A 5,895-nucleotide genomic window follows, 5' to 3' on the forward strand; every position below is an offset into this window, starting at 1 on the left:
TGATTCCAAGGCTCAACATTTCTTAGCTGTATCCACTCTCAAATCACTCCTGGGGGAAGCCTTAACCATTCTGTATCTGACATGATCCATGAAGAAATCTCTTAGAGCAGAGGTTCTCAATCTTGGCTCCACATTAATATCATACATATAAAAAAAAAATACCTCTGTGTATGCCCCACCCCTGGAGATTCCAATTTAATAGGTCTGGGATAGGGCCCAGGTATCAGTGTTTTTTAATACAACAGTGAATAGATAACCCTCCTCTTCCTGGTGCTTAAATTCTAACAGAGCTTAGATCCCACCAGAATCTAGTAGAATCCCCAAGTGATTCTAATGTGCAGCCCAGACTGAGAACCGGTGACCCAGAGCTTAACACCATTTACCCAGGCTCCTTTCTCTTTTCTCCTTCTCCTTTGTGAACTCCTTTCACAGCTGAGTTGTGAGCAACTCAACTGGCTTCTTCCAGAAAGGATGGCCAAGTCCCTAGCAATCACTGGCATGAGACCACAGGATCTGACTACAAGACTTTCAGATTTGACAGGCAGAGGAGCACAGTGGTAGCAGGCGTCAGGGCGGGGGGTGGGGGGGAGGGTTGCATGGGCACTGGAGTCCACTGGGCCTGAGTTCAAATTCCAACTCCACCATTTGCTAACTGTGTCCACCTTGGGCCAACCACTTACCTTTTGTGGTGGTTTTGCAGATTCAACGAGATGATACAAGGAAAACCCCAGGCAGATAAAAGTACTCCATCAATGGTAGTTGTTGCCCTGGTTTTTGTTTTTCTAGCACAGAGGTAATGACTACTGTGGGAGACATTGGTAATTAAAAAATCAAACTACAAAAAAACGTTTTATTATTAGTCAAATCATTCCTACTCTGATTACTTAGCATTTAATTTACAGCTCTTTATATTACAATTAGCTTGGCAATCCTATTTCTCATTCCTGACAACTGGGAGAGGAGGGGTAACATTATTAATCCCATTTTCTAGATGGGGAAAAGGCAACATTTCCATCTATTCTGTCTCCAGTTTCTATGACTCTATGATTAAAGGCACCTGCAATCATGTTCATTAGTTCCCTATGAAAAATGATATTCAACACAGATGGCAAATGTAGGCAAGAATTAACAAGCACTTGAGAGCAAAGCCAAAATAACATCTAAACAATCACTTCTGAACATTAAAGTCATGGCAAACAAGTTCAAATTTATATAAAGGTGTTGCAGAGAATTAAGGAAAATGAACAAATATATCCTTCTTTATCCTCATTCATTTAGGAAATACCTAACATGGTTTAGAAATCCTTTTTGAAATGCAGCCTGAAGAATGACTAATTTCCTCCATGAAGGGTCTTCATTTAGCAAATAGGTCTAGGCTAATATGTCCTGATGTTTTATTTTGAATCAGAGCTAAAACAGAAGAGGTCCTGGATGGGGAGACCTGGCTCTATGGTTCTCAGGTGAGCTCCCTGAGAAGCCTGCACACTGTGGGCAAGGGGCTCACCATTCCAAATGTCCACCAAATACACACCCAACACTGGAGAGTGGTTTGCCTATAAACACAGTCTTTGTCATTTGTATGGAATTTACATGAATGAAATATAATTGCTCCAAACATACTACTGAATTCATACTCACTGCATATAGCCACTATTATATGAGGCGGGGGTCCCCTCAATTTTTTGCTGTTAAAAAGGAGTCTTGGGGTGCCTGGGTGGCTCAGTGGGTTAAGCCTCTGCCTTCGGCTCAGGTTATGATCCCGGGGTCCAGGGATTGAGCCCCGCATCGGGCTCTCTGCTCAGCAGGGAGCCTGCTTCCCTTCCTCTCTCTCTGCCTGCCTCTCTGCCTACTTGTGATCTCTCTCTGTCAAATAAATAAAAATATTTATTTAAAAAAAAATAAAAAGGAGTGTTCATTTTCAAAAAGCTTAGGAAACACTGATCTATTCCAGCCATTCATTTGATTGGTGAGGTTTAGATCTTGGGGACAGCTGGGACTCCAATCTGTCTCCTAATTCCCAAATGGCCTTTGTCCAACACCATACATCTCTTCCACTGTGAGCACCCCATCTATGGGAAGTCAATAGTCATGGCTATGTCCTCTATCTAAAAGAGGAGAGTATAGTCCTACCCTCCCTCCCTGGATATGAACTTTCCTTATCTCCTGAGCCTTGCCTTTGCCTTTCCTTTTACTTTTCCTTCCCCTCTACTCCCCTGTTTAAACCTTCAGGGTTAGCAGCACTCAAACCCTTTCAAGCTCTGATGTTCTTTGAGTGCCCCTGGACATTCAGTCTCCATATGAAGTGGAAATATAGTCTCCATGGTACTAAAACAAGGAATGTGAGAAGTATGTATACAGTAGGCATGTACATGAATTTATTTTACAGCTAAAACCCCAGTGCTTCTAATATCTACAGAAAATAAGAAAATTGAAATATTCATGAATAGTCATTTTATTTCATCTGAATCTGACAACACTAATAGGATGTTAATAAACCCCTAGCATACCAACTTTTCAAAATGCTTTCATTAAACATAAATTCCATAAAAACACTTAATGCAGTTTATTGTCCTGATGGCTCACCAGCATGTAAGTGCTAGAATTGAGGGACACGAGAACTAAGTGCCATGAAGAGAAGAAATGTTCCCTATTTTATTCACTACTGTTTTCCCAGTGCCCAGAACAGCATCTGGCACATGGTAAACATTCAATAAATATTTGTTGATTGAGTGAATGACAGAAGTAAACAGGGATGATGGTCTTAGCTATTTATTTAGCCTACATATAGTTCTATTTTTAAGAAGATGGGATGATTCTATAATGGAACAACTGTGTTTCTAATGATCTCTTCTCAGTCTTTAATTCTCCTTTAATTTCAGTCTTTAACGTGATGTAATAATCTTCCTTCAAATATTTTCATGTAATTGTTCAAAGTTATACAAGTAGTACATTCATTTTAGGAAAATCAGATACGACTAATATATAAAAAATAAAATTTCCAATGATCTCACTACCCAAGGACGACACAAGAGTTTGCTAGCGTACTCTTTCCAATTTTATTCTAAGCATATGTACCCACGCACATCTGACACAAAACTCTCTGCCTTAGACTTCAGGATTTGGACCGTTTTCTTTTTTCCTTAAGCCCTTTTGCTTATTGCCCTATTATAGCACCTTACCCTCCTCCTATGTCCTAAATATATTCCTTCCTCAATATTTAGGTCCTTGCTTCAAGAGGATTTCCCCCCCTTCTCCCTCCAGAGGATTCATCTATTCTTGTTTCAACTTTAAGTTCCATGTGGATGGGCTATCGCTATACCATTAGTCCTCCCTTTTCTCTGAGACACCAGTGCTCCACAAGTTCCACACCTCTAAAACCAAATGCATCGTGTTCCTTCCATCAAAACCACATCACTAGTTCACCTATCCCATTTCTATCAACTGCAAGAGTACTGTACAAGCCGTCCTCGATGGCATCATCTTTGGTTCCCCAACCCACATCCAACCACTCACAATGATTTTCATCCTTCTTCCTATTAACTCTGTCATTCATCTCTTGCCATTCCTACCAGTGCAGTTCAGGCCCTTATATCAACATGATTTTCTACCTGTGTCTCCTGCTTTCTGTACAACTAAACACCCACCCAGCTTACCCACTGCTACCAGCTAACTTCCTAAAACACCATATCCATCTTGCCCACCCTACTTTTCCATCCTGACGTCTCATTACTACTGAAAACAAACCCTTCCTCCAGACAGCCTGGTGTATTCATTATTCACTCAATTCCAAATCATTTCCAGTAAAGTATTTATTAAACATTCATTATGTGTAAAAATCCATTCATTCAGGGGCGCCTGGGTGGCTCAGTGGGTTAAAGCCTCTGCCTTTGGCTCAGGTCATGATCTCACGTTCCTGGGATCCAGCCCCGCTTTGGACTCTCTGCTCAGCCAGGAGCCTGCTTCCCTTCCTCTCTCTTTGCCTGCCTCTCTGCCTACTTGTGATCTCTGTCTGTTAAATAAATAAATAAATAAAATATTTTTAAAAATCCATTCATTCATTCAACATATATTTACTGAGCAATGGTTCTGTAAGTTAATATACTGGGGACACAATGGTGAACAAGACTGACCAAGTCTCTGTTCTCATGGGACATAGAGGCCAGTGGGTTATAGATGGGCAACTCCAAAACGTGGTGGTCCAATCCCAGAATACTCCCAACCTTCCACTGACATGTCAAATGAGTCAAAATATCCCCCAGGGCTGAGCTTTGTGGCTCCAAGTGGGGAAGGAGTTCTGAAGAAAGGAAAGGCCAAGTGAGGAGAGCTGGTGTGGAGCATGGCTTCTCTGCAGACGTGAGACACAGCTCAGCACTGAAGGACGGGCATCCCAGAGAAGGGGGTCCCTTCCATCCACGGGGACAGGAGGAAAGGCGCACACACGGAATGGACACAACAGCAGCCATAGCACGAACTTATTTTGTATAAAGGTCTGCTCGACACCTATTCAGCAGAGCACATGCTCCGTCCCTGCGGGCCTGGCCCAGCGGGATATGTGAAGGTGATTCAGACTGGGTTCCTACCATGGAGGGATTTCCAGCTAGCAAGGGGGATCAGGCAGGCCCATGATGATCTGTCACACCCCAGAAAGTGAGATGTTCCATTAGAGATTCAGAGACAACACTGAAGGAGTTCAGAAAGAGGTACATGTCTGGGTTCCTAGAACAGCATTTACTGAATCACATATTGTTATACATCTACATGCATCTACTGAAAATACCTATCCAGTTTTAAAGTGTCTTCTCACTCACTTTCTCATTTTATCCTAAGTGACTTGTGAAGCAGGCAAAGTAGATTGGATTGCTTTCCAGATGAGCAAAATACAGCACAGATGTTTTAAGTGATCTGCTCAAGTCAGGAACACACACAGGCAAAAGTAGAACAAGAACGCCCTGTCCATCTCGGCCCATTTCTTCAGAAGTATCTAGAGCAGAGGGCACAAGAAGCTCTGATTGCGCATGACACGTAGCAGGTGTAATGAAGCCAAGTGGCAGCTGGATTTAAAAGGGCAGGACTGAGGCAGCCTCTGAAGGTGCAAGAGAAGGGATATGACCCAATGAAGTCTCACATTCCCGCTTTTCCTTCTCAGGTCTTGCCTATATCATTGCCCACCACTAGGCCTGTCCAAGCCATAACCATTCAGGGTTCATCCCTAATTTTTTCGGGCCACGCTGGTTTTCCCTCCCACTGATCTCCCGGAGTGGGGATGGGGGTTGGGTAGCCGGTTCTCTCCTGCACACCATTGCGTGCCCAGCCAGCACACTGCTAGGCTCAGGGCAGGTGGCTAAATACGGGCGAATGAATGAATTCCTGGTACCTCCACGGACCACCAGTAAGGGTATGTTGGTCCCCCAAGAGTGGGCGGGCATGGGACACCCTCGCCACCCGGAGGCGCTGAGCGACCTCGACCAACGAGGGGGTTGCGGGAAAGGGGAGGCAGGATGGCCCGGGGCCGTGGGGACCACGACGCGCCACCAGAGGCTCCGGTCCCCCTGCTGGAGGCCGGGGCTACCGCTCCCACGCTTCCGCAGAAGGCATTTCCTGAGAGTATGAATTCTATCCCCATCAGGAAAATTGTCGGGGAAAGTGGTGGAAAATGACGCCGGCGGAGGAAAAACGTCGGGAGTAAAGGAGCCCAAGCCCCGGGCCCAAACCCTCACGGAGGGGACTGAGGAGGTTAGAGAAGCCATGCGCAGCTCCCGCCGCGGCAAGAACCAGGGCTGGAAGCCTCGCGAGATCTTGGGGAGGGGGCTCGGGAATCTCGTTGCGTTGCCTAGCGACGGGCAGGACGCTCGCAGGCCCCCACGCTAACCCCAGCTGTAGCCTTAAATCTCCTAC

The 5,895-nt window shown here is 44.9% G+C and overlaps 1 protein-coding gene across 1 annotated transcript in view; it reads right to left on the reverse strand.

Annotated features, from left to right (window-relative positions):
- Positions 1-5,895, reverse strand: part of LOC111145147 (heat shock protein family A (Hsp70) member 12A) — a 150,566-nt gene that overhangs the window by 144,465 nt on the left and 206 nt on the right. The window lies entirely within an intron of this gene.

Source organism: Enhydra lutris, unplaced genomic scaffold, assembly GCF_002288905.1.
Source record: "Enhydra lutris kenyoni isolate GAN:26980312 unplaced genomic scaffold, ASM228890v2 scaffoldscaffold12, whole genome shotgun sequence".
Taxonomy (NCBI): domain Eukaryota; kingdom Metazoa; phylum Chordata; class Mammalia; order Carnivora; family Mustelidae; genus Enhydra; species Enhydra lutris.